Genomic DNA, 25174 nt, shown 5'->3' on the forward strand with positions numbered 1-25174 from the left:
TAACTTTTAGTATGTATAGCCTATCATCCTTTCCTGATGGTTATAAACAGACTATTTTGAGTTAGCCAGGTATACAGAACTGTCCCATTGCATTGTTGTGGGAGGAGTTTTATAATGGACCTCCATTTAACTTACAGGGAACAGAAGTCTGGCACGGGAGAATTGGGTACAGGTTGGGGTTGGCACATGAATGAAGGCTGTATGGGGAGATCAGCAGAACCCGGCCCCTCCCTCCTTGGATGTGTTAGCTGGGGTTTGTGGGTCCCCTTTCCTACATTCGGTAGATTATGCAGCTAAGATTTCCTCTGGCACTGGGAAAAGGCTTGGTGGCTAAGTCTGAGTGGCAACAGCAAGCAAGTGCTGGAGTCCTAAGTGTGTTGTGGTTCCTTTAGTCCTCAATCCTCACCTGGCCAAGGTCAACCAGTCTACTTGCCCTCACTGTCCTCCAGGAACACTTTTCCTTTTCCTTGAAACCTGGCAGGCTGTCTTTTCTCAGGGCCTTACCCAAGGTATCATTTTGCTTGGAATATTCTTAGCAGGCTCCCCATTTTCTTTAAGGTCTGGTTTCACTTTAAATTAAATAACTAAGGCCTAATCTGCACAGCAAAGGGAATAAGAAAACTAGGACAATCTGAATGGGAGAAGATGTTTGTAAATGACATCTAAAAAAGGCTTAGGATTCAAAATATATGAAGAACTACAACTTGGGGCACTTGGGTGGCTCAGTCAGTAAAGCATGCAACTCTTTAACTTAGGGTCATGAGTTTGAGCCCCACGTTGGGCATAGAGCCTACTTAAAAACACAGGAAGTGTTGGCAAGGATGTGAAGTAGGAACCCTCAATGCACTGTGAGTGGTAACCCAGCCACTATGGAAGACAGTAAGGAGGTTCCTCAAAAGTAAAAATAGAACTGCCCTATGGTCCAGTAATCACACTACTGGGTGTTTACCCAAGAGTAGGAAAATACTAATTCAAAGGGATACACGTACCTTTATGTTTATTGCAACATTATTAAAATAGCCAAATATGGAAGCCCAAGTGTCCATCGACAAATGTATGACTGAAGATGTGGTGTATATATACAATGCAATATTATTCAGCCATAAGAGAAGGAAATCTTGCTGTCTGCAACAACATGGATGGAACTAGAGTATAATGCTAAGCAAAATAAGCCAGAGAAAGACAAATATCCTAGGATTTCACTCACATACGGAATTTAAGAAACAACAAAGACCAAATAAAGAGGTAAACCAAAAACAGACTTTAACTATAGAGAACAATCTGGTTACCAGAGGGGAGATGGGTGGAAGAATGAGTGAAACGGGTGAAGGGGATCGAGGTTACATTTATCTTGAGCACACAGCAATATTTGGAATTATTGAATCACTATATTTTACATTTGAGACGAATATAACACTGTTACTTATGTTACACTGGCATTAAAATAATTAGAAATAAAGGCCGGATCTAAAGTAGATTCTTCTATTTCCTGACTTCCCCAGTTAATGCCGCTATGTATTTGTGATCTGTATTCTGAGTGCCCTCTAAACATCCGCCGCAGGCCACTGGCCAGGAGCACAGCGGCTGCGCCAGCGAGCGAGAGGTCGGGTCCGGGGGCGGGGCCTGGCTTCGGCTTCCGGCGGAAGAGCCAGGGAGCAAGATGGCTGCCGTCAAGACCGTGTTGATCGTTGCCGAGCTAGCGTGGGTTTCTCTTGTGGCTCTGCCCCCTCAGCCTGTGAGCAGCGCCCGCGACTTGACGGCTCTGCTGGTCCTGGCGCTGCCCAGAGCCCTTTCCCTCTATGATCTTGGTCTCGGAGAGTTGGTAAGATCTGTTGTTGTGACCTCAGACCGCATTCCAAACTCTCAAGCCCATTCATTCCATAAACTCCGCAGCCCTGACCCCTTAGAGGAAGGAATTCACCGAATAGTTGGGGAGTTTTGGGAACAGCCTTACTGCGCGGGCTGGCACGGCTCATGATGTGACCATAAAATAGACAGTATTGATGAGGGTCGAGCTGAGGGCTTTGGGGAATGAACACTCACTCCATCAGGAGAGGTGAGGGCAAACTTTCTGAAGAGCAGAGGCCGAAGCTGGGTTTGAAAGATCATGAGTGAGGCTGTGGCCTGAATGGAGAGCAGCAAGAAAAGAGCCCGGAGAGGTGAAGTAGTCCAACATCTGGGATTTGCGTTCAGGGAGAAAGGCTAGATAGGTCGGCAAGGCTCAGACCTTATGAAGGTCTTATTATATGCCGTGTTAAGGAATTTGGGCTCCGTCCTGTGGGCGTTGGTGAGCTTTTGGAGACTATTAAGCTAAGCTGGATAGTGATGTGATCCGATTTGCACTTTCTTGGAATCATTCTAGTAACTATTGAAGGGATTGTGAAACTGGAGGCAGTGAACCTATCACAGTAACCAAGGGCTAGATGTAAGTCTGAAGGGGGATAGGGGAAGAGTGTACCTCACCGGTCATTTTGTATACCTAAAAGACTGGGGACTCCTTCTTCTCCCTGTGGCTGTCTTGCTAACGGAGCATCTGTACCAAGAGTATGGAGGGCACTGGTTCCGAAGGCACTTCCTCTTTGCTGTTGGGTTGGCAGAGGAGGTAGACAACAAAGTTCTCCGTGCTACTTTTATTTCTGTTTGGAGACATCATGGATAATTAGTTTTCCCTGGATTATGAAACAGGTGAGTTCTTTCAGTGTCTCTTGTTCGGATTCCTAATGTCAGGAAAAGAATTTGAGAAGAATTTTAAGTCCTGTGCATTGTTTACGGTTGATATGTAATGAAGTTCAGGAGGATGTCTCTCTAGGTCAACGTGACTATGATCTTGGTGATGGGAAAGGAATGTTCCAAGGACAACAAGGCCAGGATGCTGGTGTGGCTATGGGCTGAAATTTAGATTGACAGTTTGTTGGATTTGAAGAAAGGCTTTCTCCACATTGGAACCACTTGGGGGCTTTGATATTTGATCATTTAATATATAAACTGCATAGTAAGATTCAGTAGGAAGCTAGTTTTAGAAAATTCTTAAGAGGTCTGAGTAATGTTTCACATCCCCGTGCTAGGTAGCTCTACCCCACCACACCTGCTGCCCAGACCTCCCTTATTGGCCGTTGTGATTTTAAATAGCAGCAGGCAGCAGGAAAGTTCAGCTGCAACAGTGGCAGGGCCTTGGACTCTGCTCATCTGGGGGAGTTTCCCTTAAATTGGTATCGTAGTTATGGTGTATATTTCTGTTTGATCCTTGGTTGTAATTTTCTAAGATAGGAGTTTTAGAACCAGCTGTGCCACTAATTCTGGGTTGATACTCACCTCTCTGAGTTCTTCATTTCTTAAATAAAACAGTAAGACTGGCCGCTGGGGGCTCGTCTATCCCTGAATTCTATAAATTAGTAACTCTTGTTGCCCTTGCTTTCTGCCAGCTAACATAATGTTTTCCTGAGGACAAGCATGAGGCTCCTTCACTAATAATCACTTAACTCCGTAGTGAGGTCAGCGCTCCGTCCTCCCTGTTGTTCAGTTGGAATGAATAATTGGTAAACAACTTTGTCTACTTTCTGTATGTCTTATAAACAAGTTATTAAAATGCTTGGAAAGTAACTTAAGTCTTAAATTCTGTTGTGGTAGAATTGGATACTACAAAGTTTAAAAATTTAGTTCACTATTCAGCTATGTTTATTTAAAATGAACAAAATAACCTTAATATTTCTGGAAGCCCTGTTGACTAAACTAAGGAAACCCTAAAAATTAGATTTTCATTAAAAAAATTTTTTTTTAATGTTTATTTTTTTTGAGAGTGAGAGCGAGCGAGAGCAGGGGAGGGGCAGAGAAAGAGAGAGAGAGACACAGAATCTGAAGCAGGCTCCAGGCCCTGAGCCATCAGCACGGCGCAGGGCTCAAACTCGTGAACCGCAAGGTCATGACCTGAGCTGAAGTTGGATGCTTAACCAACTCAGCCACCCAGGCGCCCCTAGATTTTCATTTTTTTAAATGGCGTCTGGATATGGCATGCTTCCTTCTATTGCTCACATACTAACGATCTGCTGTTGTGAAAAGCACCAAGGATTTGCTCTTGTTGAGTTTGAATTGGCAGAGGTAAGAAATTTTCCTTGTTTAGTATTTGGTGTTGCCTATTGTCATTGGCTACAAAAGGTGCCACCCTCCATTTGGGTGGATGTAGTAGATTCCTGGGGCTGCCATAACAAACTACCACAAACTTGGCTTAACACAAGAGAAATTTATTCTCACAGCTGTACCTGCTCTGGAGGCTAGCAGATCTAAATCAAGGTATTGGCAGGACCATGCTCCCTCTGAAAGCTCTAGGGAAGAATCCTTCCCTCCTTAGCTTCTGGTGGCTCCTGGCAGTCCTTGGCACTCTGTAGCTTATAACTGCATCAGTCCAGTCTTTGCCCCTGTCTTCACATGGCCTTGTTCCCCACATGTGTCTGTGTCTCCTCTACTTACAAGAATACCAGTTGTTGATTGGATTAAGGACCACCTTAATGCAGTATGGCCTCATCTTGACTAATTATGTTTGCAGAGACCCCATTTGTAAATAGGGTCACATTCTGAAATTTGGGCAGACCTGAAGTTTCGGGGGATATGATTCAACCCCCAAAACCCTGGTTTGGTGGTGACAGTTGCCAAGGGACAAGAAGTTCTGGTTGAAGGAAGGCTCACCAAGCCAGGCTCATAGTCAGAGCCTCATGTAGTCAGAATGTGGAAGACAGATCCTGCAGAGATCTGTCTCTGCCTTCTAGAGCCTGCATTGCTGGTTCCTGTCTCCTGTGTGTTTTCAGGTTTCTGTGCCTGAGCACACATCCTTACATCACCAGCTCTAATAAGCAGTTAGTACATACACTTTGTTAAATGCATATAATCTAGGGAGGGAAGGAGGGAAAGTGTGGGTTTTTTTTCCATGTGTGTGCTACTGAGTTTTTATTTGAGTGCTAACCACAGGAAGAGTTGGACTACACACATGAACTCTTATATTCTCTTAGCAGGATGCTACGGCGGCAATCGACAGCATGATATGGCTGAGACTCTTTGCTTTTTACTGAAGCTATTTTTTGATGCTACTTTACAGTACATGGGACCCTCAGGTGCATATGGTGTTTCCAGTTTCCACAGTCTCAAGTTATCTAGGAAGCAAAAGTTGTCATTATTTGAAAGTATTTACTGTGAACTGGCTACTTATGAAATGAATTGTTATTCAGAAATCCTTCCTATTTAAATGTTTGCATAAATGCCAACCATCTTTGTTGGCGAGTCTCTCCCTGACACTTTGGTGTGTTTTTGTTTTTTTATTAAAAAAATTTTTTTAATGTTTACTTTTGGGAACAGAAAGAAACAGAGCATGAGTGGGGGAGGAGCAGAGAGAGAGAGGGAGGGAGACACAGAATCTGAAGCAGGCTCCAGGTTCTGAGCTGTCAGCACATAGCCCGATGCAAGGCTCAAACCCATGAACTGTAAGATCATGACATGAGCTGAAGTCGGACATTTAACTGACTGAGCCACCCAGGTGTCACTTGTGGGTTTTTTAAAAATGTTTATTTATTTATTTTGAAAGAGAGAGAGCGTGTGAGTGAGCAAGCATGAGAGGGGCAGGAAAAAGGAGAGAGAGAATTCCAAGCAGGCTTCATGCTGTCAGCACAGACCCCAACATGGAGCTCAATCCCATGCACCATGAGATCATAATCTGAGCCAAAATCAAGAGTCAGACACTCAACTGACTGAGCCTCCCCAGCGCCCCTCTCCCTGACACTTTTGTATCTATGTCAGGGGTCAGCAAATTCAGACTGCAGGCCACATCTGTCCTGCAGCCTGCTTTTGTATGGCCCATGAGCTAAATAGTTTTTTATATGTTTAATGGGTTTTGGAAAAAAAGGGGAAAAAAGCATATGCAGTAGAGACTCTGTTTGACCCACAAAGAAATATTTACTGTCTAGGGGTACATGGGTGACTCAGTCAGTTAAGCGTCTGACTTCAGCTCAGGTCATGATCTCATGGTTCTTGGGTTCAAGCCCCACATAGGGGTCTCTGCTATCAGTGCAGAGCCCACGTTGGATCTCTGTCCCCCTCTCTTTGTCTCTTTCCCACTTGTTTTCTCTCTCTCTCAAAAAGAAATAAACATTAAAAAAATTACAAACAAATATTTACTGTCTAGCCGTTTACAGAAAGTTTGCCAGCCTCTAGTCCAGGGCAGTATACTGCAAATAGAGTGTAAAAGGATTGCAAAGTAAACTTGTGAATCTGGCATAAAAGACAGGGTTTCATGGAAAACTGCTGTGGTTGGCTCTAGTCAACAAAGTGTAAACTTTTGAGTCATGGCTCAAAAGTGGCTCTCTCTAAGTAAAGTTAAACCAGAGAAAACCTGTAAGGTTTGTTAGGCTGAGTGCTTCAAAGAAAAGTGGTTTAAATTCCTACTGCTGCTGTAACAAATTACCAAAATTTAGTGGCTTAACAACAACACAAATTCATTATCTTAGAGTTCTGGAAGTCTTAAGTCCAAAATGTGTCTCACTGCATGAGCAGGACTACATTCCTTGTGGAGGCTCTACGGGAGAGTCTGTTTCTTTCCAGCTTGTAGAGATTGACCTCATTCCTCGGCTTCTGGTCCCTTCTATCTTCAAGCCAGCAGTGGCCAGGTGAGTCTTTCTCACCCTGAGTCACTCTGAAACTAACTCCCCTGCCTCCCTTGTCACATTTAGAGGATCTTTGTGATTACACTGGGAGCACCTGAATAATCCAATATAATATCCTTATTTGAAGGTCGGCAGACCAACGAGCGATAGCCTTCCTTCTTGCCATGTAATATTACATATTCACGGGTTCTGGAGAATAAGATGTGGACACCATTGGGGCGGGGGGTGTTATTTTGCCTACAACAAAACTCTTACATGTTTCTACCCTCCCCTTTTTTTTATCTTTATGATAAACCTTTCTTCTCTTATAATCTGTCTTTATGATTAAATATGAAATAAGGGTATTTCATGCTATCATTCAGTCTTTTTCTTAATTGCTATAAGTAAAATTAGTACTTGATTCATCTTTGTTTCTAGGAACGAAGCATAGCTATAACTTAAATGTTACTAATTAAGGAATCCTATTTCATATTTTTTTAGTTTTCATGAAAAGGCCCAAAACAAACCTTTTTTAAAAATCTTGGGGTGCCTGGGTGGCTCAGTCAGTTAAGTGTACGACTCTTGATTTCAGCTCCGGTCATGATCTCATGGTTTGTGGGTTTGAGCCCCGTATCGGGCTCCATGCTGACAGTGGGGAGCCTGCTTGGGATTCTCTCTCTCCCTCTCTCTCTGCCCCTCCCTCCCTCCCTCTCTCTCTCTTAAAAATAAGTAAATAAACTTAAAAAAAAACTACCCAAGTGTCAGTTGTTCTTGGATAATATTCCTGTACATCCGTGTTTTCTGTTACTTTTTCATCAAACATGTCCCCCACCAGCCAGCAACACTATTTCTTTCCCATTTAGTGCTGATCTTGACTTTTAAAAATGGACTCAATACATGGTAACTGCATTTACCCTTATAATTTCAGAGTTCTGAGCTCAGATTCAAAGATCATGCCAGCACAGATCTTCCTGTTGGTGTTGAAAGAAAAGAAATGTGTAGTGGCTCAGGGACATTTTATGGTTGGTTTTGTGTATAGCTTGCCATTGCGGGGTGTGGGCTCCCAGCATAGAATTAATCATGAGCAGATCTCAGACTTCTTAGAAGTAAAATGGAAGGTCTTTTATTAACCTTACAAGGTTTAAGCAGCTGAGTTGTATTGCAGTCATTTTAGAATGAACCTGAACTCTTTGGGCGGACAATTCGTGTCCGTTTAGCCAAACTAGTGAGCGTTAAGGAAGGCTCATTCAGACCAGGCAAGTGGGGGCAATCACAGATTCCCAATCACATCCTCAACTTTGGCCTCTGTTGCCTTTTTATCCCTGTTTTACTTCCTGCTGTGGTGGGAGTATATACACGGGTAGAGTGGTGTACAGGGGAGGGGAGAATGCAGCTCCTCCATGGAAATAGACTTTGAGATTCTCTGCAAAGCTAGAGGCATGGTCTCTGTGAAAGTCTTGCTCCGGGATGTAGACGTACACTGTGCCCTTCCGGCCTTGACGGTGGTTGGAACTTCCCTTTTGGCTCGGCTTAGTCCTCCCTTGTTACTCTTATCTGCCTCTGCTGAGAGCTGGACTTGAAGGCCTGACATTTCCCAGTGACAGCTTCCCTTGTCCGAGAGGTAACTTCTGCCTGTGAGAGCCACATGGTGTGTCCATTCTGCTGACAAAGTGAAGAACTGGGCACAGCTAGTGAACAGCTGGCCAATAGCCTGAATTTCTTAACATCTGTTCAGTTCTTTTCCTTTCAGTGTGGTCAGGTGATGACTGGTTGAAGAAGTTTTCTGGGCAGACTCTTGAAGAGAATAAAGAGGAAGGAGGGTCGGACGGAGCCTTCCAAAGTGGAAACCCAGGAGGTGAGGTTTGAAGGTGTGTGCTTCCACAGGAGGGGCTGGCGCTTTCCACCCAGGGCGCTCCTGATGTAGGTGGCGGCAGGTGAATGGAATGGAGAAGCGTGGCTTTCTTGTCTGTGAGGGGTTCTAGGTGAGAAGTATGGTATGCATGCTTGGATACCGATTTGTGATTGCTTGAACTAGGTGGGGGTCTGAGATGAGAAAGGACAGTGAGGACTCCCCCTCACCAGTATCCGCCATCCTCCTGACCTTTCCTGCTCCCTCGCTGAGACTTTGGCCCCAGGCTTGCTGTCTTCCTATTCCTGGCCTGATTCCAGAGAGGCCTCAATCCCTCCGTCCTTAGCCAGTTGCTGCCTGCCTCGGCACTTTCTCCTGCTTCTCGATACACCATCCTGACCGTCACTTCTGGGGATAACTTGGAGGCTACCCCTCCTCTGTCCGCCCTCTGAGCAGCGGTGTTTCTCCCAAGTTCCTCCCTTAGCCCCCCATTCCTCTCTGCCCGTTGTCCTTGTAGTTTCAGCCACTGTGTCCCATGTCTGAGCTTATTGCTGCACTCAGTGTTCTGCTCATTTCCTGGTCTCTAGTCCTCACCTTGACCTTGCTCCTGAGTTTCACGGGTTTCTGCCTGCATGTCTCCCAGTTACCATAAGTCAACAAAGCATGTCCCAAGTGGATTTCCTCTTTCCTTCCTCTCTGGTTGTCCCAAGTACCCAATCTTAGCAAATTTTGCCATCTTCCACAGTCACCCAAACCAGGAACCTCGCTGTCATCTCTGACTCCTCATCACAATCCACACCTGATGCACTGCCATATCCTGCTATCATTCTCTTTTACACCTGCCTGAATCTCTTCTCTCCTGTTTGCTTCTGCTGCATTGGCTTGCTGTAGCCTCTGTCACCTCTGCTACGAATAATGATGGTAGCTTCCTAGCTGGTCTCCCACCCTGGGCCCGATTCCTCCTGTCCTGAGCAGCCAGAGGGAGCTTTCTAAGGCATAGAGCTGACCATGTGGCTCCTCTCAAGCAGTCTAGGGACTCCTCATCTATAGGAGGAGTAGTCTGGGCTCCTTTAGGGGGACAGAAGGGCTCTCCGTGTTCAGACCCTGCTCACCTCTCCACATTGTATGTACATTTTACATTCTAGGACAGAGTTTGTAGGTACCTGTAAGTGTCTTGTGTTTTTACCTAAGCAGCTCCTTTGCCTAAATTCCCTTTCCAACTTACTTTGTGTCGCCATCTCCCACTCATCTTTCATAGCTGAATTCGGTTGCTGCCTTCTCTAGGAACCTTTTCTGAATCCTCTAGTTGAGTGAGATCAGTGTCCCTTCCGGGCTTTTGTTGCCTCTGGGATTCTGTAGCTCCCTCTATCCTGCATTTACAGCGTTATTTTGACATTATTTACTTAACAAATGTTCAAATGTTGCTTCCTCTATACCAGCAACTGTTCTAAGTGTTTTACAAATATTTAATACTAATGATAATCCTTTGAGGTAAGTGCTAATATTATCTCCAACTCTTGGTGACAAAACTAGGCACAAGGAGATCAAATAACTTATCCAACATTACATAGCTCATAAGTGACAGAGCCTAGATTTGAACCGAGGCTGTGTAGCTCTGGGATCTGTGTGTGTCTCGTGTTTGTGGCCAGCCCTCCCCCACTGGATAGCCAGTTATTTAACAACTCCAGTACTGGGCCTCATAGCTCAATACCTATATCTTGACCTATCAGTTCACACCACAAATAGGTCAGAGACAATAGAGCTTTCTCTATGAAACAAATGGTAGGGTTTGTACTGAATGTTGTGTTTATCAGCTAGTCATCCTGGTCCACCTGGAGCACAAAGCAAGGCCCAACCTCCTCATTAATCATGAGCAAATCACAGACTTCTTAGAAGTAAAATGGAAGGTCTTTTTATTAACCTCAGTCTTCTGAGCAGTCAGGCCCAAGCCAGAGAGCAGCCCTTTCTGCTTCCACTGAAGCCGGACTGTGAATCTGTAGGGGTAGGCATGGAGGAGAAGGGTGTGGATCGCTGTAACAGGAGTGCGGTGGGTGGGCTTGAACTGGTGTTTGAATGTGTCAAGAGCTGTGTGCTATGGGGCCAGGAAAGTTCCGTGACCGCAGGGCAGGGTGAAGCGAGCTGGCATGTCTGAGGGTAAGTGTGATGAGGGAATGAGCTTGCGAGGTGGGGCTCAGGTTAGCTGGTGCTGAAGTGTCCTGTCACTGGGTGTCCGGCCGGGGGCTGTGGCCGTGGCCTTCCCTTTCACGGCCCAGGACCTTCCCTGCCAGCATCTTGCTGTAGCCTGCTTGCGGCTATTGGGTTCTTGGTGTGTATTCAGAATACTTGCTCTCCTACTTGGGGGGTCGAGTTCTGTCCAGCCTAATGATTTATCCTGCACCCAGGGAGATCCCGCTGCGAAAAAGTCCTCATCAAATCCTCAGGTGTACATGGACATCAAGATTGGGAACAAGCCAGCTGGCTGCATCCAGGTGCTTCTGCTTTCAGACATTGTCCCCATGACAACAGGTGAGCGGGACTCTGGGCAGGATGCCGGTGGCTGAGCAGGCTGGAGAGGGGGCTTCCTGGAATCCTGAGCCTTTAACACTTTTAATCTGAGTCCTTCTGTTGGGATCCCAACATCTAGTAACTAACGAGACTGAGCAGACATTTTCGAAGTTCTATAAAGGCTTAGGACTATTAGAAAGAGTAGGCAGTTGAAAGTTATAAATTGTATTTTTTTTTTGTAGTTTTGATGTATTTGTAGACTTATGGGTATATGGAATAAGAGTTCTGTAAGAATAGTACAAGGAATGCATATATCCTTTGTCCACTCATTAATTTACTTTTTGCCCTCTACACTTTACATTGAATTGATATACATAGATGTATCTTCCCCCTACTGTCCCAGTTGAGAGGAAGTTGAAGACATCATACCTCTTGACTCCTAAATAGTTGAGTATATATTTTCTTAAAAAAATTTTTTTTTATGTTTATTTTTGAGAGAGGGAGACACAAAGCACAAGTGGGGGAGGGGCAGAGAGAGAGGAAGAGACAGAATACAAAGCAGGCTCCAGGCTCCGAGCTGTCAGCACAGAGCCCAACATGGAGCTTGAACCTGAACCAAAGTCAGTGCCCAACCAACTTGAGCCGCCCAGGTGCCCCAACTATATATTTTCTAAGAATAAGAATGTTCCCTTTCACTCTTATGTGGATCCTGAGAAACTTAACAGAAGACTATGGGGGAGGGGAAGGAAAAAAAAAAGTTAGAGAGGGAGAGAGCCAAACCATAAGAGACTCTTAAAAACTGGGAATAGGGGCGCCTGGGTGGCGCAGTCGGTTAAGCGTCCGACTTCAGCCAGGTCACGATCTCGCGGTCCGTGAGTTCGAGCCCCGCGTCGGGCTCTGGGCTGGTGGCTCGGAGCCTGGAGCCTGTTTCCGATTCTGTGTCTCCCTCTCTCTCTGCCCCTCCCCCGTTCATGCTCTGTCTCTCTCTGTCCCAAAAATAAATAAAAAACGTTGAAAAAAAAAATTAAAAAAAAAAAAAATGAGAATAAACTGAGGGTTGATGGGGGGTGGGAGGGAGAGGAGGGTGGGTGGTGGGCATTGAGGAGGGCACCTCTTGGGAGGAGCACTGGGTGTTGTATGGAAACCAATTTGACAATAAATTTCATATTTAAAATAAATTAAATTAAAAAAAAATGTTCCCTTACATGATCACAGTATGACCATCAAAATCAGGAAGTTTAACATCAGTACAACACTGTTTACTAATTTTCAACCCATATTCAGATTTCATCAGTTACCCCGGTATTGTCCTTTATAGTAGTTTTAGCAATTGTTCTTCCCTGGCAAGGATTCACACACCACACACTAAAGAAGTCTCTTTAGTTTCCTTCTATTTGGAACAGTCTTTCAGTTTTTTGTCTTTTTTTTTTTTTTTAAGTTTTATTTATTTTGAGAAAGAGAGCGTGAGTGTGAGCAGGGGAGGGGCAGAGAGAGACGGAGATAGAGAGAATCCCAAGCAGAATCCACACTAGGAGTGCAGAGCCCGATAAGGGGCTCGAACTCAAAAACTGTGAGATTATGACCTGAGCCAAAACCAAGGGTTGGGCGCTTAACTGAGCCACCCAGGTGCCCCTTTCATTGTCTTTCTTGATCTTGATGACTTTGAAGAGGACAGGCCTGTTTTTAAGATTATTTCTTAATCTTTGCCTAGTACTTCCTCATGGTTAGGTGTAGGTGTGATGTGTTTTGGCAGGAACACCGCAGAAGAATGCTGTTTCCTTACCAGTGTATCGTGTAAGGAAGTGCATGATGTCAGTTCCAATATTTGTGATGTCACCTTTGGTTGCTTGCTTAAGGAGATGGCTGCCAGCTTTCTCCCCTGGAAGTTACAACTATTTTTAGGGTTATAAATTAAAAGCTAAAGTTTTTTCTCCTCGCTACCTCCAGCCCATCTCTTTGAGGTAACTACTATTCACATTCACAGTTGTGTGCTTCTTATTTTCTTTCTTTCTTTCTTTCTTTTTTTTTTTTTTAATGTTTATTTTTGAGAGAGGGAGAGTGCAAGTTGGAGAAAGGCAGAGAGAGAGAGAGAAAGAGAGAGAGAGAGAGACACAGAATCTGAAACAGGCTTCAGGCTGAGCTGTCAGCACAGAGTACGACGTAGGGCTGGAACCCGGAAACAGCGAGATTATGACCTAGGCCGAAGTCAGACACTTAACTGACTGAGCCCCCCCCAAGCACCTCTTCCTATTTTCTTAAATATTCATATTTTTTAAATATGTTTATCAAAAGTGTTTTTTTTAAAAAAACAGTATTTCTTTTTTTTTATTATTTTTTTTAATGTTTATTTATTTTTGAGACAGAGAGAGACAGAGCATGAACAGGGGAGGGTCAGAGAGAGAGGGAGACACAGAATCTGAAACAGGCTCCAGGCTCTGAGCAGTCAGCACAGAGCCCGACGTGGGGCTCGAACTCACAGACCGTGAGATCATGACCTGAGCCGAAGTCGGACGCTCAACCGACTGAGCCACCCAGGCGCCCCTCAAAAGTGTTTTCAAAAAATGTTTATCAAAGTCATAATTTGCACATAGTTTAAAGAAAATCATTGAAGTTTGTTATAACGTGATGTTCTTCTGTTCCCCCTCACCATAATTTTCCTGCCCTGCCAAAGGTAACATTCATTTTTTGGCTTTTATTGCTACAGCTCTGAAAAACATATTCACATTATCACTACTTGATTTTTTTTTTTTTTTTCAGTTTTTGGCTGTTTTGGGTCAGATTTTTTAGGAAACAGACTCATGGAGAATTGCATGCAGGAGGCAGAGAGTGATCTCAGGGACAACTCTTGCAAGGGAATGAGGGGAGCAGAGTAGGCAGAGTGTAACTGAGATGCCATCAGTCACATAGAGGCCTCAGCTGGTCCCGGGGGTGCATTGGAGCTTGGATAGCCCTTCTGAGTTGTTCTGAATTGAGGCCTGGGAACCAGGCCTCTGAACCCTCACATGGACAGTCATGAATTCTGGCTGATTCCCAGAAGGGGTGAGCAGCTCTCTTCAACCAAAGGCATTTACTGGGGTGGAACTTCTCCTGGGGCCGCTAGCATCTCACACTCCTGGGAGGTGAGAAAGTGAGAGTCTTGGTCTTGAAGGGGATCCAAGTGGCTTCCCAAAGCCTCCACCGCAGTCCACCTCTCACACCACTCAGATCCTTATTGGCTGCTGCGTCTCAAGTCTCTCCTGTCTCCTCCCTCCTGACCTCTGAACTGTTGCAGGGACCCAGAGCTCAACACTTTTTTGTCTTCTCTACCCTCACTCTTCACTTAATGGTTCTTAACGTATTAGCCTCGTGCCCACCTCTTAGAACTGATTCTTTACTAGGTGGGAATGAAAGTCACAGCTAATATATTCTTCCAGCACATAGTTTGTAAAAAGAAAAAAAAAAAGTGTTATGTGGGGCTCCTGGGTGGCTCCATCGTTTGAGTGTCTGACTCTTGAATTTGGCTCAGGTCATGATCTCGAAGTTCATGAGATTGAGCCCCAAGTTGGGTTCCGCACTGGCAGGATGGAGCCTGCTTGGGATTTTCTCTATCTCTCTTTGCCCCTCCCCTGCTGGTTCTCACTTTCTCTCTTAAGTAAAAATAAATATATATTTTTTAATATTTATTTTTGGGAGAGTGCAAGCAGGGGAGGGGCAGAGAGGTGGGCAGAGGATCCAAAGCGGGCTCTGCGCTGATAGCGGCGAGCCTCATGTAGGGCTCAAACTCATGAACTGCCAGATCATGACCTGAGCCAAAGTTGGACATTCGACTGACTGAGCCACCCAGATGCCCCTAAAAATAAACATTAAAAAAAAAATTTTTTTTAAATAGTGTTATGTAATAATTATAATATGAAAGAAAATGAAAGGAAAGTAATTTACAATAAAATAGTACGTATTTCAGTATTTAAATGCTTGGACACAACTAAATATGTGAAATATTTAAACATACACTTCTGCCTAGAGCAATAGTTAGCAGTGTGGACTGATATAGGTGTATTTTGTTGGCAGGATCACAGTAACATGATTTCCTGACATGGTGAAAATCCCCTGGTAAAATTCTGAACGAAACCAAAAATTATGGTCCCTTGGTTTATGTAGTAGGTCTATTTCTGGAAAAATTCAGTGCAAAAGATAAGTCTTTGGATTTATATGTAAAATGGAGTTAGGTTCTCAGCTCAAATCATTATAAACAGATTTTTATCCAATACATGAATGTTTCTCAGGGCATTTGAAAGTCTGAGAGGATTAAGAATAATTCTTCCTGACATGTGACATGGCAGGACATCTGGATTCCCTGTTCCCTTCCCACTAATGCCAGTAGCACCCCCATTATTCCTGACAACGAGCAACATAGCTTGGAGTTTCCAAGTAGCCTCGAGGGGGCAGTCTTACCCTATTTATAACCAGTGCTCTGGCCAATCCCTTCCTGTCCCAGGTTTTCCAGGGTTTCCAGTCACATCTGTAAATGAATCCTGTCCACATGTCAGCCTCCATGCTGTTCTCTCCCTGTCGCCTTCTCCTGGACGTCCCCTGGATGTCTCAGACCTCACAGACTCTCATGTTCTTTTCTCCCAGACCCTTCCTCTCCTCATCCCTGTCTCCGGCAATGCCACCACCATCTCCCTAACTGCTTGTTCAGCTTAGGACTCCTCCTTGACCCTTCTCCTCCATCTGACATAGGTCAGATCCACGTGTTTCAAGTCACTTTCTCGTCTGCCCTTGCTTCACCCTTCCTTCACCAGCACCAAGTCCTCACACTTGTCTCCCTGTTTCCACCCCTGCATCTTCCCCTCCTGGTCCAATATGTGAGGTAGTCAGAGCCATCCTTTTCAAACATAAACCCAGTCCTGTTACTGTCTGGCTGAGAGTCCTCCCATGGGGCGCCATCACGCAGGACCCACTGGCATGAGGCCTGGCACCTTCCCAAGCTCCCAGAATGTGCTGCTCCTCCCTCTGTCCTCAAGGCAGTCTTGCTGTTCCTCAGTCACAGCTTACTCCCCCTCACGGTCTTGGTCATTCTACTTCCTGTCCTAGAATGTTCTTCCTCTAGCATCTACAGCGTTCACCCCTCACTTCCTTCAGGTGCCATGTACCTTGTCTTAGAGATCTGCCTTGCTCTCTGTCTAGAATGGGCATTCCTGTCATCTCTTCTTTTTAGTCAGCTTCATTTTTCTTCATATATTTAATACCTGAGATTATATTATGAAGTTACTTATTCTTTCACTTATTTTCTGTCTCCCTTTCTAGAATATTAGCCTCATGAGGGCAGGACCCAGTCTTTATTGGTCACCACTGTATTCTAGAATTGTGTAAATATTTGAATATTTAAAACTGATGTTCACAGGGCAGTTTTGTTATGTGTCAGGCACCTTGATCAACTCCATCATTGAGAGTGGAATGGGACATGGTCCCCATCCAAAGGGAGCATGCAGTCTAGAGCCCCAGCCATGAAAAGGAGGCTTTCTCACTGAGACAGATGAGCTTATAGGTACCCTCCCTCAGCCTCTGCCGAACCTGGCTCTTTTAAACTCAGATGTTACCTCCTTCAGAAAGCCTTCCATGGTACTGTTACATGTGTGTGTGCGTGTGCATGTGAGAGAGAGAGACACACACAGACACATATACTTTTAGGTGATTGCGTCTTGTGCTTCCATTCGCTGAACAGATGTCTGTGCCACGAGGCTTTGCTGTTCCATAGCATGATTTTCTTTAAAAAACAAACAGTTTTATTGGGATGCAGTTCACATACATTCAGTTCACCCATTTAAAGTATACATTTCAGTGGTTTTTACTGTACTCAGTTATGTAGCTATTACCACAAATAATTTTAGAACATTTTCCTCCCAAAGGAAACCCCACACCCTTTAGCATTCTCCTTCTCCTTGTCCCCCAGGCCTAGGCAAACACTAATCGACTTTCGATTAGTGTTTGCCTATTCTGGACTGTCATATAAATAGAATTCCACAGTATGTGGCCTTTTGTGACTGGCTTCCACTTAGCATGTTTTCGAAAAAGTTCATCTACGATATAACATGTATCTGTACTTAATTTTTTTTATTGTCAATTAATATTCAGTGTGTGCATATACCACAATTTGTTTACCCATTCATAAGTTGATGAACATTTGTGTTTATACATTTTGGTTATTATGAATAATGCTGTTGTGAACATTCATGTATAAGTTTTTGTGTGGACCTATGTTTTCGTTTCCCTTGGGTAGGTACCTACAATTGGAATTGCTGGGGCATAGGATAACTATTTTTTCATATTTTGAGGAACTGCCAGACTGTTTTCTAAAGTGGCTGCACCATTTTACATTCCCATCAGCAGCCTATGAGGGTTGCAGTTTCTCTGTATCCTCACAGTCACTGGTTATTATTTCTTTTATGTTCTCTTTATGTTATCCTAGTGATGTGAAATGCTGTCTCATTGTGGTTTTGATTTGCCTTCTGACTGATGGAAGCAAGATGTTGAGCATCTTTTCATGTGTCTGTTGTCCATATTTTAATCTTCTTGGGAAAATGTCCATTCAGATCCATTACCCATTGTTAAATTGGGTTATTTATCTCTTTTTTATTGAAATACAAGAGTTCTTTAAATATTCTAGCTGTAGTTCTCTTATCAGATACATGGTTTGCAAGTATTTTTTGTCATTCTGTGGGTTGTCTTTTCACTTTGTTTTGCTTCGAAGCACAAAAAGTTTTAATTCTGTTGAAGTTCAATTTATCTCTCTTCTCTTCCATCAGTATATTTTTTGCATCATAACTCAGAAGGTTTTGCCTAAACTAAGGTTGTGAAGATTTACTCCTATATTTTCTTGTAAGAGTGTTAAAGATTAGCTCTTACATTTGGGTCTTTGATCCATTTTTAGTTAATTTTTGTGTATAGTGTGAGAAAAAGGATCTAATTTCATTCTTTCCCCTGTGGATGTCCAGTTGTCCTAGTGTCATTTGTTGAAAAAGCTGTTCTTGGGTGCCTGGGTGGGTCAGTTGGTTAAGCATCTGACTTTGGCTCAGGTCATGATCTCATGGTTCGTGAGTTTGAGTTCTGCTTCAGGTGAGCATGAGCTCCGCTTTGGGTGAGCCCTGCTTCTCTCTCTCTCTCTCTTTCTCTCTCTCTCTCTCTCTCTCTCTCTCTCCCTCTCCCCCCCCCATCTCTGCTCTTGTGGGATTCTCTCTCTCTCCCTGCCCTCGCTCACTTGTGTCCTCTCTCAATAAAAGAAAAAAAAAGAAAGGCTGTTCTTTTAATTGTCTTGGCATCCCTCTTGAAAATCAATTGACCACAAATGTAAGGATTTTGTTTCTGGACTTTCCGTTCTGTTTCATTGATCTATATATGTGTCCTATGCCAGTTCTACATTGTCATGTATTCTGTAGCTCCATAGTACATTTCGAATTTGACAAGTGTGAGTCCTCCAACTTTGCTCTTCTTTTTCCAGATTGTTTTGGCTATTCTGGGTCTCTAACATTTCTGTATGAATTTGGGGAATAGTTCTCAATTTTTGCAAAAAAGCCGGTTGGATTTTGACAAAGATTCCACTGAATCTGTAGAACAATTTGTGTATTGCCATCTTAGCAGTATTAAGTTTTCCAGTCCATGAACATGGGATATATTTCCATTTGTTTAAATCTTCTTTAATTTCTTTCTGTAACATTTTATAATTATCAGGGTATAAGTTTATATTTCTTTTGAATTTATTCTGAAGTTTATTCTTTTTGATGTTACTATAAATGGAATTATTTTAATTTCATTTTCAGATTGTTCATTGCTAGAGTATAAAATAACTTGATTTTTGTATGTTGATCTTGTATTCTGCAACTTTGCTGAACTAGTCCTAATGGTTTTTTAGTGGATTCTGTAGGATTTTCTTTATACAAGATCATGTCATCTGCATATTTCATTTCGTTGTTTTGTAGATTGCAGTTGCTGGAACATCTAGTACGATATTGAATAGAAGTGGTAAGGGCAGATGTTTTGGTCTTATTCCTGATGTTAGGGGGAAAATATCTAGTCTTTCACTGTGTGGTTTTTTTGTAGGTGCTCTTTATCAGACTGAGGAAGTTCCCTTCTATTCCTAGTTTGTTGAGTGTTTTTATCATGAGAAGTTGTGGGTTTTGTAAGATGCCTTTTCTGTGTCTATTGCAATAATAATATGGGTTTTGTGCGTTATTCTGTTAATGTGTTATATTGCTTTTTGGATGTTAAACCAGCCTTGCATTCCTGAGATATATCCACAGTTATCTTTTGAGTGACTCTTTTCCAGTAGACTATGAGCTGCACCAGGGCTGGGACCAATGTCCCCAGGGCTCAACAGGAGCTAAGTTACAAAGTAGACAATACAAGTATTTATTGAATGAGTGAAAGAAAGGATAAACCAGTATAAAATGATTTAAGCAACTTTGCTCACCATTTCACTATCAACTGAGTGGCAAACAAGGCATCCACATGGTATTATCCTAGAGTCTGAGCCTGCCTGGTTGAAGGGCTGTCAACAGTCTGCACAGATGTACGTCTGACAGCAGGGAGCCAAGGGTAGGGCCTGACGTGCTCCTTCTCTCCCCCAGGCCTGCTCTCCATGGTCAGCTCTGGCCCAAACACCAACAGCTCCCAATTCGTCCTGACGTGTGACAAGACAAATTGGGTAGATGGCAAGCACATAGTGTTTGGGGAGGTCACAGAAGGCCTGGATGTCTTGCAGCAGATTGAGATGGGTGGCCACTTGGGCCCTGGGTGTGTAGCCCTGTGGGAGAGCTGGAGAGAGGGGCCGTGGCAGATCCCAGGGAGGGCTGCTTCTGCTCAGGCAGGGGTGGGCAGATGGGGAGGGTATCCCTAAGCCAGTCCTTAATCTTCACCTTCCCTTGTTTCTCCCCCTCTTCTGTCCCCACAAAGACCCAGGGCAGCAAGGATAGGAAGCCAAAGCAGAAGGTGATCATTGCCAACTGTGGGGAGTACATGTGAGTCTGCAAAGTCTTGGCACTGCCCCTGTGTATCCAAGAGGGAGCTGTCAGCCTGGGAACCAGCACCTGAGGGTGTCTGTCCCCTTTGCGGCAAGCAGGGGTTTGTGTCGTGGCCCTTCTTGGACTCAGCTCACAGCGACTCTTCTGCAGGTATGGCCTGGACTCCCTCTGGCTCTTTCCCAGGCGTGGCTGGCACAGGGGCCACCTTCCTCATTGTGGACAGGCTGTATGTGGCCTTTTCTGGGCCTTTACTGCCACAGCTTCTCCTCATCCTGCCAATGTGGCTCCTGGACATTTCTTCTAGTAAAATAAATCCTAGTTCTTGTATGGCCGCCTGCCAGCCAGGTCCCAGGTATTTTCAGAGAGCTGTGACTGGCCCATCTTCCTGTGACAAAGCAGAGCACCTCCCCTGCTGTTTCCCTCCCACCCAGGCTGGGTCCCTAAGACTATACCCTTTGCAGACTACTGTAGGGCAGCAGAGGTCAGAGCTGGTGCCAAAGTGCCTCTGTCCTGTCCTCTGCTACGAGGCCAGTGAGTTAGGTAAGCCATGCTCTATTCCTGCCCTCATACCTAGTCGTGAGTCTAAGGGGCACCTGAAGTCAGTCTTGGTGACCCATTCACTTATTATTCAGTCATTGAACCAATAGTCCGAATTGTAGTACTGCAGAATGCCCAGAGTCCTTTTACCAGGCGCTGTGTGTGGTGCTGGGGAAACACGAGAAATCAGCCGAAATGGTACTTGCATCCTCCCCATACCCCAGCCCCAGTGGAAATCAGAGTCTGGTGCCACAGTCTGTAGCATGTGTGGCCTCTCACCCTATACCAGTGTTTGGCCAGCCGGGCCACCTCCCAGCATGTCCCATGTGCTGAGGCTGGTCACCAGAAACCATCAGTCATCAGAAACAATGTCCAAGGCTCCCACCTGCTCCTCTGCCGCCTGCCAGTGGCTCTAGATCAAGGTTCGACACTCAGAAACCACTGGGCAGGGCTGGTTCTCATTTTGGGTTGAAGTCAGGCTGAGCCTGGAGGGGAGGAGAGAAGCCTGCTGGCCTGTGACCCCAGGGCAGCTTCTGCAGAGGGTTGGATGCTAGCCCTCTCTCTATCTAGCTAGCATCCTGGGCCAACCTTGGTTTCTGCCTTCAGGTGGGGTTTGGCTTGTACCCCTTTGGTTGGCTGGCGCCCGCTCCCATCACTGAAATCATGGCCTGCAGTATTCCCAGCAGGGACCCTCGCTCCCTAACCTAGGTGTCCCTCAGTCATGGCTATCGGGACAGGCAGCAGCGAGGCCAGGAAAATGCCAGCCACTCAGGGCTGGTGTGATGTCTGGGAGAGAAGAGATGTACTTGAAATACTCAACAAGGCTGGCTCTAGGGATTACATGTGGGGAGGGGGAACCGACTGGCCTGAAGCCCCAGGAGGGAGGACTGGTCACAACTCTGTGAAACCAGGGGAGAGGTTGTTGGGGGGAGGGAGTTCTGTCCCTCACTGTGCTTCCCTGATTGCCCTAGGAAAGTGGGATTAGCACACTGGCCAGGAATCCAGTGGATGGGGACCTGACAGGTGGCAGTTGCTCCCTCTGTGCTCTGTAAGGGGCTTCCCCAAAATTTATCATGTGGGTCCACCCGTAACCCTTGTGTAGGTGGTGACCTGAGCCTCAGTGGTGAGATGCCAGGTCCCAATGCCATCAGCTTGCTGATCGCGTAGGTATTGTCTGACCAGAGCACCTGCCTTCCTGATGCGGAGCTAGTGCTCCCGATGGTAGGGTCGTGGGGGCCCCAGACCTGGGGAGGGAATTGTGGCAGAACTGGGGCAGAGGGGATGCTATAGCAAGATCTGTTTTCAAAGAAGATTTAATAACAAATTTTCAATATGTCATAGATCAAGTAAATCAGATCACCAAGCAGTACATAGAGTATGATCCTGACTTCATGAAATACCCAGATGTTCTATATAAAGACAAACATGTATGTGTCAAAGAAAAAGACTGGAAGGAATTATTAACAATGCTTATCTCTGTGTACTGGGATTATGCATTTTGGGGATTATGCTGGGATTATGTTTTTTATTTTCAAAAATTTCCCTAGCACACAAGTGAGGAAAAACTTTTTTTTTTTTTCTTTTTAAAGGTCCAAATGCTTGCTCAAGGCTTCATGGTAAGAAGAGAAACCCCAGGAATGCTCCCCTTTCAGCTTCCCAGAAGCTGTAGGACTCTGGACTTTGGGAGGAAATGGGGACAAAACACAGCCCCATCCTCAGTCCCCAGCAGAGGCCCTGGCTCCACAGGTCACCAAGTCACGGTAGGTCCCTGCACACCAGGACTCCCACAGGCAGGGGATTGTGGAAGTCCCTACCTCATCCCTAGAGATGACCAAATTTAGATTTTTTAGGAAAAGCTCAGCTTTAAAGTAGACACAGCAGCACCTCCTGGACATGTTCTGGAAGGAGGGGGTTTTAACAGGAAGGTTTTAACAGGGGAGGCCCAGATATATAAATTCATTTAAAGTAAGACCACTAGTAAATGCTGTTCATTCAGTACCCATGCATGCACGGTGCTGAGTACTTTGTGGACACACCAAATCCCCACGATGGCCTTGCAAGGGCAGTACTAATACTCCAGAGGAAAAACTTCTAACTTAGAGGTGACATAATTTGGTCAAATTAACAAGAGGCAGAGCCAGGATTCTATGCCAGGTCTACTGGCTGTAAAACCCACCATATCCTATTCACAGCCTCCTTTCCTGTGAAATTGCAGGGCATTTCTCGAAGCATGTCACCCATTTCCTTACATAGAGACACAAAAGAACAGGGCTTTGCCTGGTGAGCTGTCGTCCGGGCCAGTACCATGCTCTGATTGTGGAGGTGCGCTGGGTGTGAGGCGCACAGAGCAGTTCCCCCCGCACCCCTGCCCCCAGACTTGGCTGTTCCTCTGCAGCCTCCCTTCCTGGCAGCACTTACTTTGCTGTCAGCGGGCCTGAGCTGACCACCCTTATGTATTCTTCTAACGTGCAGCCTTGAACGTAACTTGGGGTATCAGGCAACCATATAAGTAAGATGGCTGCCCCTTCATTGACTTTGCATCCATAATTCTCCCCCTTCTCCAAGGCCTTTTCTGGTTGCTTTCAATTTGTTAGATGGCTGGAGGTTCTAGAAGTCTGTCAGGAAGTCCATGACCACTGTACTTTCAGCTTTATTGCACAGAAAGGGGTTCAGATCATGATACTTACATTCCTATTCGGCACGCCCAGTGGACAAGGCAGTCTGCATCTTTAAAACATTCATTCTACAAGCTTTCCTGGTATCCCCAAAACATGCCAGGTTATGTGCTAGGTGTTGAGGAGACCAAATACTGACATTTGTTAAAAGTTTTCAAACCTCCACTGCCGTTGATACTGGGAGGAGAGAGCTGCTAAGGCCCCAAAGTGGCGGGTTTCATGTCCTATGTACACAGCAGCTGGGCACTCAGGCTGTCTTTGCTCTGTGACAGAGGAGACAGCCAGCGTTTCAGGCAGGAAGGCGGCTTATATCCTTGTGTCACAGATGAGAAACTGAAGCTTGAATCAGGAAGGGAACTTGTCCTGACACCAAACCCATCAGTGGCTGAGTTGGAACCAAAGTACAGGTCTCCCGACATTCCAGCCACTTTGTGATTCAGTCCCTTGCCAGCCAGAGCTCAAAGCCCCAGGCTAATAGGGAACTCCCCACTTTGCAGACAGTCTGGGCCTGCCCTCTGTGTACACGGGGAGGGTCTCTTCCTCTGTACTTGCTCCACAGTCCCTTCCAGGTCCCTGTGGAGGGGCTGCTGTCCTGCAGCAGGGCCCCAGATTCCTCAACTGCTGCCCCGCCTGCTGTCCTGGGGCCCCTCCTCAGGTGCAGAGTGATGGCAGAGATGCGCATCCTTGGGCACACGGGTGGTTCTGCCTTGGCTGGGCTGTGCCTGTGGGTTGGGCGGGCCCAGGATCTGCTTTTAATGACACAGTATTTCAGGGCTCGGGCAGCTGAACTCTGTCTGCTCCAGCAGGTAAATTACAGGCTTAGCAAGTCAGAAATCAAACAAACACTCCCAACTGCCTATGGCGGCTGCTCTGAGGAGAATAACGATTTTCGGGAACCTTCCCCCAGGTCAGCCTAATTACTGCCTGTCATTCCCTTGGGACAGGGACCTTTGGTTCACAGGCCTCAAGAAACAGCACAGTGCTTCTGGGCCCACAATGTGGTATAGACTGTTGAGCAGCCTGTTCTTAACTCCTCGGTTCTAGCAGACAGACAGTTCCCTCCTTGCCCTGTGCCTGGCCTGAGGTGGCCCAAGCACCATGCTGTGGGTAGAATGGGTGGGGAAACTGAGTTTCATCTGCTGGTGGGTGTCTGAAGTTGTGTGCTGAGGGTCTTGAGGCTCTGTCTGGGCCACGGGCCCAGGTCGATTACTGATATTAGCCACGGGCAAGGAGACAGGAAGGGGTGGCATGTGTGCCAGCGTGGACCACCTACTGCAGCCACTGTCTTTGCTTCTGCTAAGAGTTCACTTTGTGTCAATGCTAAGCCTCACATGGAAAAAAGGCAGAGGAAACTGGAAGCTCCCAAGGTTATTTGCTTCTGGGTTGGGGTGGGGGCATCATACCACTTTCCCAAGGAGGGGAAGGCATATGCCATAAAACATCCCTGTCACCCTCAGTCTTAGCATGAGGCTCATCCAGCTCGTTCTTCTTCCAATGTGCTGCCAGTGGGCCAAGTTAGGAGCCCAGTAATACACTACTGAGCACAACTGCATCTCTGTGCCCTGGAAATTCCCAGTGTGGTGCTTATAAAGAGGGACAGACCCCCTTCTCCCCACTCAAAGCCCAGCCAGCTAAGCTCACACTCCAGATGCTCCTCAGGCCCGGGTCAGCTACAGTCTGGGTTGGGGATGCCCAAGGACAGGTCCTAAGACAGGATGTCTGAGCTGAAGACAGTGCAGTCAGCATGCCTCGGAGGCTGCCGCGCACATCAGGCCAGCCAGTCTACAGACATCGGGGGGAGGGGGCAGAGGGACCTGGGGAGACCCTGGCAGGGATGCAAGTAGGGGTCCTTCCTGCTACCCCACCTGAGCTGTGATGGCATTTGAGGGTTTCCTGCGTCTGGAGAGGGGCCTGATCCAGGCGGGAGGCTCTGCAGCGGCGGGGCCGGGCCTCAGTGGCAGCCACAGGCCCTGACCACCATGTTGCGGT

General features: G+C 45.8%; 1 long non-coding RNA gene across 5 annotated transcripts; it reads left to right on the plus strand.

Annotated features, from left to right (window-relative positions):
• The first annotated feature begins 1669 nt into the window (after positions 1-1669).
• On the plus strand, positions 1670-24302 carry LOC125912734 (uncharacterized). 5 transcript variants are annotated; one of them, XR_007454815.1, is made up of 5 exons: positions 1670-3536; positions 4057-8478; positions 10875-10998; positions 19906-20123; positions 22100-24302. It is a non-coding gene; the product is annotated as an uncharacterized LOC125912734 (long non-coding RNA). The 5 variants fall into 5 exon arrangements; XR_007454817.1 differs by having other exon boundaries at positions 8374-8478; XR_007454814.1 differs by having other exon boundaries at positions 1670-2685; positions 3423-8478.
• Positions 24303-25174: the final 872 nt, after the last annotated feature.

This window comes from Panthera uncia, assembly GCF_023721935.1.
Source record: "Panthera uncia isolate 11264 chromosome C1 unlocalized genomic scaffold, Puncia_PCG_1.0 HiC_scaffold_4, whole genome shotgun sequence".
Lineage (NCBI taxonomy): Eukaryota > Metazoa > Chordata > Mammalia > Carnivora > Felidae > Panthera > Panthera uncia.